Source organism: Macaca thibetana, chromosome 18 (genome assembly GCF_024542745.1).
Source record: "Macaca thibetana thibetana isolate TM-01 chromosome 18, ASM2454274v1, whole genome shotgun sequence".
NCBI classification, from domain to species: domain Eukaryota; kingdom Metazoa; phylum Chordata; class Mammalia; order Primates; family Cercopithecidae; genus Macaca; species Macaca thibetana.
The window spans coordinates 62,898,795-62,908,162 of record NC_065595.1 but is presented as its reverse complement, the minus strand read 5'-3'; the positions used below and the strand labels follow the sequence as shown (position 1 = coordinate 62,908,162).

At 43.8% G+C, this 9,368-nt stretch overlaps 1 pseudogene; it reads left to right on the top strand.

The window, feature by feature from the left end:
* The first annotated feature begins 8,974 nt into the window (after positions 1-8,974).
* On the top strand, positions 8,975-9,057 carry LOC126941608 (uncharacterized; annotated as a pseudogene).
* Positions 9,058-9,368: the final 311 nt, after the last annotated feature.

Here is a 9,368-nt window from a genome sequence, read left to right as displayed (position 1 = left end):
CCAACCTTACCAACTAGTTTGGGGAAAAGGAGGCCTTTTATTCACAGGTAGTGAGAGAGCAACTCATCAAGGCATATGCAAAGTTTTGAAAATGAGTACAACCCGGCGCCGTGGCTCAAGCCTGTAATCCCAGTACTTTGGGAGGCCGAGACAGGCGGATCACGAGGTCATGAGGTCGAGACAATCCTGGCTAACCCGGCGAAACCCCGTCTCTACTAAAAAATGCAAAAATCAGCCCAGCATAGTGGCATGTGCCTGTAATCCTAGGTTCTTGGGATGTTGAAGCAAAAGGAATGCTTAAGCCCACGAGGCGGAGGCTGCAGTGAGCTGAGACTGACCCACTGCACTCAAGCCTGGGCGACAGAGTGAGAATCAGAATCAGTCTCCAAAAAAAAAAAGAAGGCCGGGCGCGGTGGCTCACGCCAGTAATGCCAGCACTTTGGGAGGCCAAGCCAGGCGGATCACCTGAGGTTGGGGGTTCGAGACCAGCCTGACCAGCATGGAGAAACCCCATCTCTACGAAAAATACAAAATTAGCCGAGCTTGGTGGTGCATGCCTGTAATCCCAGCTACTCGGGAGGCTGAGGCAGGAGAACCCGGGAGGCAGAGGTTGTGGTGAGCCAAGATCGCACCATTACACTCCAGCCTGGGGAACAAGAACGAAACTCCATCTCAAAAAAAAAAAAAAAAAAAAAAGTCTTAAGAATGGTATAAAGAAATCTCATATACTCTTCACCATCCAGATTCCCTAAATTTGATCCATTATTTTCCATATAGACAAACACAGGCACACACACTACATATAATCATTTCCCATATATGTCTTTTATTCCTGAATCATTTGAGAGTAAATTGCAGATATGTTGCCCTTTGTGCCCTAAATACTTCAGTGTGTACTTCCTGAGAACAAGGACATTCTCTTATGCATAAGAGAACGTATTACAATTATCAAAATTAGGAAATTAACATTGATATAATGCTATTACCTAGTATACTGACCATATTCATATTTTTTGTTGTCAAATAATGTCCTTCATAAGAAAGCAAAAATTTTCAGACTAAGATCCAATCTAGGATCATGCACTGTATTGAGTAAGCATATCCTTTTAGTCTCCTTTAATGTGGAATGGTCTGTATTTGTCATTCACGACCTTGGCATTTTTGAGAGTAAAGGCCTGTTATTTTATAGCACATCCCTCACTTTAGCAGTCCTATGTTTCCTCATGATAAGATTGAGGCTGTGCATTTTTGACAGATATATCACAAAATTGATATTATGCCCTCCTTAGCCTTCTTAGTGCTTTTTTTTTTTTTTTTTTTTTTTTTTTTTTTAAAGACACAGTTTTGTTCTGTCACCAAGTTTGGAGTGCAATGGCGAGATCTCGGCTCATTGCAGCCTCCACCTCCTGGGTTCAGGCGATTCTCCTGCCTCAGCTTCCCCAGTAGCTAGGACTACAGGTGCGCAACACCATGTCCAGCTAATTTTTGTATTTTTAGTAGATATGGGGTTTCGCTATGTTGGCTAGGATAGTCTTGATCTCTTGACCTCATGATCTGCCTGCCTTGGCCTCCCAAAGTGCTGGGATTACAGGTGTGAGTCACAGCGCCCGGACCTTAGTACATTTTATTAGGTGGCATGTGATTTTAACGTGTGATTGTCCCCTTACTAGTAATGTTAACTTTGATGACTTGGTAAAGGTGGTGTCTGCCGGGCCTCTCCACCTGAAATAATAATAAAGTTATTATAGCTCCCTATTTTGAAACAAGGTAGATGTCCTGTTCCTCAAACTTTTACCCTTAGTTTTATCATCCATCGTTTCTTCTGCATTTGTTGGTTTTCTACTCTATGGAAAAGCTTTTCCTTGTCCATTTGTTTGTTTGCTTATTTGTATCAGTATGGATTTGTGGAGCCCTATTTTATTCATGAGGTTAAAAATCCATAACTATTATTAATTAATTTTTTTTTTTTTTGGAGACAGAGTCTCACTCCTGTCGCCCAGGCTGGAGTGCAATGGCGCGATCTCGGCTCACTCCTGGGTTCAAGCCTCAGCCTCATGAATAGCTGGGATTACTGGCATCCACCACTACACCCGACTAATTCTTGTATTTTTACTAGAGATGGAGTTTCACTATGTTGGCAAGGCTGGTCTCGAACTCCTGATCTCAGGTTATCCGCCTGCCTCAGCCTCCCAAAGTGCTGGGATTAAAAGTGCGAGCCACCACGCCCGGCCTTCTATTATTAATTTATTTCAATGCTCAGATTATCTTGGATTTGGCCAGTGGGAGCTCTCAAATTGGGCATCTTATCCTTTCGACTTGCCTTCATCACTCCTTGAGGGTTTTCTTATTTTCTGGCATAGCAAAATGTTCCAGGTTCATATCATATTCTCCCTGCCCCAGCCCTGGAATCGGTCATTTCAGATCATACAGACATGTATATATTTGTTATTATACAATAAGTAGTAAGACTCAGATTGTTTTAGGCTCAGGACCTCTTCACCCTATTAAAAGCTACTGAAGAGCCAAAAAGCTTTTGTTTATGTGAACTATATCTATTATATTTACCGCATTAGACACTAAAACTAGCCGGGTGCAGTGGCTCACGCCTGTAATCCCAGCACTTTGGGAGGCTGAGGCAGGAGGATAAGTTGAGCTCAGAAGTTTGACAACAGCCTGGGCAACATGGCAAGACCTTATCTCTACCAAAAAAAAAAAAAAAAATTAACCGGGTGTGGTGGCATGGGCCTGTAGTCCCAGCTACTCGGGAGGCTGAGGTGGGAGGTTTGCTTGAGCCTATGTCAGGTGGAGGCTGCAGTGAACTAAGATCGCACCACTGCACTCCAGCCTGGGTGACAGAGCAAGACTTCATCTCAAAAAAAGAAAAAACAAAACAAAACTAAAACTGAGAAATTGTAAAAATACCTATTTATTAAATACATGTAAAATAATAATATAAATTCATGACATGTAAATATAAGTAACATTTCACATTTTTATGAATAAAAACTCCATTTTATCAAATAAAAATATAGAAAGAAGGATAACATTATTTTATATTTCTGCAAATCTCTTTAGTGCTTGGTTTAATAGAAGACAGTTGGATTCTCATACCTAATTCCTCAAGTAATCTCTTAAAATACGGTGTTTTGGTAAAAGCATCTAAAGAAAACCTGGCATCAAACAGATATGCAGTTGGAAAAAGGAGGAGTATTTTAAGTCTTTTCTCTTTTGTTGAGACAGAGTCTTACTCTGTCACCCAGCTGGAGTGCAATGGCATGATCTCAGCTCACTGCAACCTCCGCCTCCCAAGTTCAAGCAATTATCCTGCCTCAGCCTCCCGAGTATCTGGGATTGCAGGTGCCCACCACCACGCCTGGTTAATTTTTTGTATTTTTAGTAGAGATGGGGTTTTGCCATGTTGGCCAGACTGGTCTCGAACTCCTGACCTCAGGTGATCCACCCACCTTGGCCTCCCGAAGTGTTGCGATTACAAGCGTGAGCCACTGTGCCCAGTCTCAGTCTTTTAAGGTAATTGTGTTTGTTCCTCTTTGAAAACAATAAAACACAATAGTGATTGTTTCTCAGAAGTTAGTTGCAATGTGGATTCTGAAATCACATTCACAAACTTTTTTGTGCTGTTACATTAAAATGCATTGCCCTATCTTGTAGTTTGATTGTGTTTTTTAACCACGCATGATTTTGTAACATCATGCTTTGGTCACTTGGAAAATAATGGTTCACTGAAGTATACACATCTTCCAAATGTTGACACATTTCATTGTACATAAAAGAAGTTGTTTCATTTACTATCTTCTCTGACTCTGTTGATACCAGGATTCTGTAAAGCCCATGGCAGTGGATGAGAGATTTTCCAAGTTAAATTTAAATTTAACTTTCGAATTTTTCCATTAGCAACATTTACTATCCATTTTTTTTTTTTTTTTTTTTTGCTTGAAATGTTAGACTTACTTCACTCATAGTTGAGAAAATAACTGTGAAATCCCATGTCCAACTAGCAGTAGTTTGCCTTTCTGGTTTCACATTGAAATGGTGTTCCACAGGCTAGGCATGGTGGCTCATGCCTGAAATGCCTTTAGGAGAATTGTTTGAGCCAGAAGTTCAAGACCGGCCTGGGCAAACAAAGCGAGACCCCACTCTCTACAAAAAAAATTACAAAATTAGTTGGGCATGGTAGCACGTGCCTGTAGTCTCAAATACTCAGGAGGCTGAGGGGGGAGAATTGATTCAGCCCAGGAGTTTGACGCTGCAATGAGCTATGATCCTACCACTACACTCTACACTGGGCAACAGAGCAAGGCCCATCTCTATAAAATGAATTTTTTTTTTTTTTTTTGAGACGGAGTCTTGCTCTGTCACCCAGGCTGGAGTGCAGTGGTGCGATCTTGGCTCACTCTAATCTCTGCCTCCTGGGTTCAAGCAATTCTCCTGCCTCAGCCTCCTGAGTAGCTTGGGACTACAGGGGCACGCTGCCACGCCCAGCTGATTTTTTTTTTTTTTTGTATTTTAGTAGGCACAGGGTTTCACCGTGTTGCCCAGGCTGGTCTTGAACTCCTGAGCTCAGGCAATCTGCCCACCTCGGACTCCCAAAGTGCTAGGATCACAAGTGTGAGCCACCGTGCATGGCCTATAAAATATTTTTTTTTTTTTTTTTTGAGACGAAATCTTGCTCTGTCACCCAAGCTGGAGTACAGTGGTGTGATTTTGGCTCTCCCGGGTTCAAGTGATTCCCCTGCCTCAGCCTCCTGAATAGTTGGGACTACAGGCGTGTGCCACCATGCCCGGCTAATTTTTTTGTATTTTAGTGGAGACGGGGTTTCGCCATGTTGGCCAGGATGGTCTCAATCTCCTGACCTCATGATCTGCCCACCTCGGCCTCCTAAAGTGCTCGGATTACAGGCATGAGCTGCCACCACACCAGGCCAAAATAATTTTTAAAAAATTTTAATTAAAAAATTAAAAATGATGTTCATGAAAAAATGGCTACCTCATCTTGCAACTCAAACAACTGCAGAAACACTGTTCCACAAGATCACCATCATACTCCATGCACATGAGAAGTGCTCTTCGGAACCTCCCATTTTGTCACACAGAATAGTAAAAAGATGTGAACTCAGGGTCAAGTTTTGATAAAATTGCCGATTTTTACTGCTTCATCAAGGACATTCTTAAGTAAAACTGTCTCTCCCTCCCCCCAGGCCCCAGAGTGTGGCAGTGGAGAGCGAGCGCTCACCATGGCTTTGATTTGTGAAGGGCTAGCAGTTTTATGTGCACCTGTTCCACATCAACAATGCAAATGTCAGCATGGTGAAAAAGGCAAACAATGCATTATTTGGAAAATAGTTCTGACCTCATGGGCCACCCGAAAGTGCCTCAGGTACCTCCAGGGGTATGGGCACTACATTTTGAGAATGGCAGCCATAGATTGTTTTTGGCATTTTCCTTCTTTCACTTAAGAATATATTCTGAGGCCGGGTGTGGTGGTTCACACCTATAATCCCAGCACTTTGGGAGGCCCAGGCAGGCGCATCACCTGAGGTCAGGAGTTCGAGACCATCCTGGCCAACATGTCGAAAACCTGTCTCTACTAAAAATATAAAAATTAGCCAGGTGTGGTAGCAGGTGCCTGTAATCCCAGTTACTCGGGTGACTGAGACAGGAGAATTGCTTGAACCCAGGAGGCGGAGGTTGCAGTAAGCTGAGAGCCTGCCACTGCACTCCAGCCTGGGTGACAGAGGGAAACTGTCTCAAAAAAAAAAAAAAAAAAAAAAGAATATATTCTGGGTCCGGTGCAGTGGCTCACACCTGTAATCCTAGAGCTCTGGGAGGCTGAGGCAGGCGGATCACTTGAGGTCAAGAGTTGGAGACCAGCCTGGCCAACCTGGGAAACCCCATCTCTATTAAAAATACAAAAATTAGCCAGGTGTGGTGGTGCACATCTGTAGTCCCAGCTACTCGGGAGGTTAAGGCAGGAGAATTGCTTGAACCTGGTGGGGCGGAGGTTGCAGTGTCCAAAATTGTGCCACTGCACTGAGCAAGGCTTGATCTCAAGGAAAAAAAAAGAGAGAATATATTCTGGAAATCACTCCATATCAGTTTATAGAGATCATCCTCATCAATTTTTTTTTTTTTTGAGACGGTGTCTCGCTCTGTCGCCCAGGCTGGAGTGCAGTGGCGTGATCTCCGCTCACTGCAAGCTCCGCCTCCCAGGTTCATGCCATTCTCCTGCCTCAGCCCCCAAGTAGCTGGGACTACAGTTGCCTGCCACCATGCCCGGCTAATTTTTTGTATTTTTAGTAGAGATGGGGTTTCACCGTGTTAGCCAGGATGGTCTCGATCTCCTGACCTCATGATCTGCCCGCCTCGGGCTCCCAAAGTGCTGGGATTACAGGTGTGAGCCACCGCGCCGGCCATCCTTATTAATTTTTTTATTGTTGCATAGGACCCCATTGTTTGGATGTACCATGGTTTAATTACTTTCTCTGGCATTTGGACTGAAATTCTAAACAGTGCTACAAAGAACAATCTTGTTCACATGTATTTTCATATTATTGAAGCTGTATCCTCAGAATGACTTCCTAAAAGTGTGATTCTCATGTCAAATAAATAAACGTGTGGCTTTGTTAGATATTGCCAAATTCCACTTCACAAGGGTTGTACCAACTTGCATTTCTACTAGCAATGAATGGGAATTCCTGCTTCTTTCTCCAGTCTTAGTGAACAAAATAGAATATGGAAGACAGACATATATTAGGCCCATAGGTTATCTGAACAGCTAACACCAGTCTTTTCTGAGAACCTTCTCCATTATGAGTCTATGGGTTGATTGAATAAGTGGACCCTAGCTGGGTCAGGGGCAGTGGCTCATGCCTGTAATCCCAGCACTTTGGGAGGCAGAGGCAGGCGGATCACTGGAGGTCAGGAGTTTGAGAGCAGCCTAGGCAACATGGTGAAACTCCATCTCTATACAAAATACAAAAATCAGCCAGGTGTGGTAGTGTGCATCTGTAGTCCCAGCAACTTGGGAGGCTGAGGTGTGAGAATTGTTTGAGCCCAGGAAGAGGGCGTTGCAGTGAGCCAAGACTGTGTCACTGCATTCCAGCCTAGGCGATAGAGCAAGACTCTGTCTCAAAAAAAAAAAAAAAAAGACCCAAGCCAGAACTGGGCCTGAGATTAGGGCTAAGATAGTGTGTCTCAGGAAATTCAAAGTTGGGGCCTGCTCACTTATACATGGCCATATACCAAACAAAATAGATAAAAGGATATATGTAAAAACACTTTCTCCTACTATACTCTCACAACATAGGCTGATGCTGTGACCAAATGTGGGGCGGGGGCAGGGCAGGGCAGGGGGAGGGTGCGGGTTTCCTCACACACCAAGCAAGCAATCAACTGCAACAGATTCTCCAGCATACCCCAGTTGGATGTCCTTGTAACTGCCTGATGGGTTCTTCCTGCACAGACTCAATCCACTGAGCCCATGGCATTGCAGTCAAGAAAGAGTTTAGTTGACACGAGGCTGGCACTAAGCAGGAGACAGTCATCACCCAAATCAATATCCCAGAATGCTTGGAGGTTAGGGGTTTTTCAAGGATAGTTTGTTGGCAGGAGGCTAGGGAAGGGGCCACACTGATTGTCTGGGGATGCAATCCTAAGGGTGTGGAAAACTGTCCTTGTATGCTAAGTTGGCTTCTGGGTGGGACCCACCAGAGGAGTCACTGGTCTGGGTGGGGCCATCCAGTACTTAGAAATGCAAAAGCCTGAAAAGACATCCCAAAAGGTCAATCCTAGGCTCTACAATAGTGATGTTATTTACAGGATTAATTGGGGAAGTTGCAAACCTTGTGACTTTTGGAATAATGGCTGGTAATTATTTAACTACGCCCACATCTTAGTAGAATTCAGGCCCCTCTCATCCTCCTAACTTCATGCTGTTCATCAGTTTTACAAGGGTAGTTTAGTTTTTGGAAAGGGCTATCATCACGTAAACTATAAACTAAATTTCTCCCATGGTTAGCTTGGCCTATGCCCAGGTATGAGCAAGGCCAGCCAGTCTGTGAGGGTAGAAGCAAGATGGAGTTAGCCATGTCAGATTTCTCTTGCTGTCATAATTTTGCAAAGGCAGTTTCATCCTCTAGAATTCAGTTCAGTTCTGACACCATCTACCTGAAGGTAACATCAAATCTCATGGGTTGAGAGTTCAGTCCCACAAGACAGCTCCACTTCAGACGTCACAAATAGCAGGTTGACACCAATACTTCTGACCAACTGGCTATACATCGGGGTTCCCATACCCCTTCCACAGGTTTGATTAATTTGCTAGAGCAGCTCACAGACCTTTGGGAAACACTTACTTAAGTTTACCTGTTTATTATAAAGGATTTTAGAAAGGATACAGATGAACAGCCAGATGGAAGAGATGCAAAGGGCAAGGTATGGGGAAGGGGTGCAGAGCTTCCGTGCCGGCTCCAGGCACATCACCCTCCCAACACCTCCAAGTGTTAAGCAATTCAGAAGCTCTCCAACCTCCGTCCTTTGGGGGCTTTATGGAGGGGTCATTAAGTAGGCATGATTGATTACATCATTGGCCATCGGTGAACAACTCAAACTTCAGCTACTCTCTCCTCCCCGAGGCTGGGGGTGCGGCTGAAAGTCCCTACCCTCTAATCATATGACAACCACTATCCTGGGGCTATCCAGGAGCTCCCACCCACCCACCCAAAGGTCAACTCATTAGCATACAAGGAGATTCCAAGGATTTTAGAAGTTGCTTGCCAGGAAATGGGTAGAAGACCAAGTTGTATTTCACAATGTCACAGGGGGGAAATCTGGTTTGCAGAAGCTGATATGAGAATGACCTCAGTTACTGATGGCTTCTCTATTTGCTGTTCCAGATCCTGCAAGGCGTGGCTGAACTTCCCACCCTTGGATTACAGTAAAAACTTAACTGCATGTGATTCTTTGTAGTTTATAAACATGATGATTGGGTTTTCACACAGATATGCCTCCCTCAAACCTTGGCACATTACTCATCTGACATCAAAACAAAAAAAAAGTACTTTGCTGATATTATTAATGATGATTACTTAAAAAATAATCATAATTAGAGAAATAGCTACAATACAATGAGATATGTGCTTGATCATAAACCTACATTAATTAGGCCACAGCTTGAGTTGCTCTCACATAGACCCAAATAAACATGAAAGAATGTGACTTGTGTCTGTGTCACAGTGTGAACATAAGCACTCCAGGGCTACAGCAGTTCCACGATGTTGGTGATGCAGACCCCTTCTGTATTGTCACTCCGTTGTGGCTGCCCTCTTTAGTTTAAGACAGCTGCTTTAGCT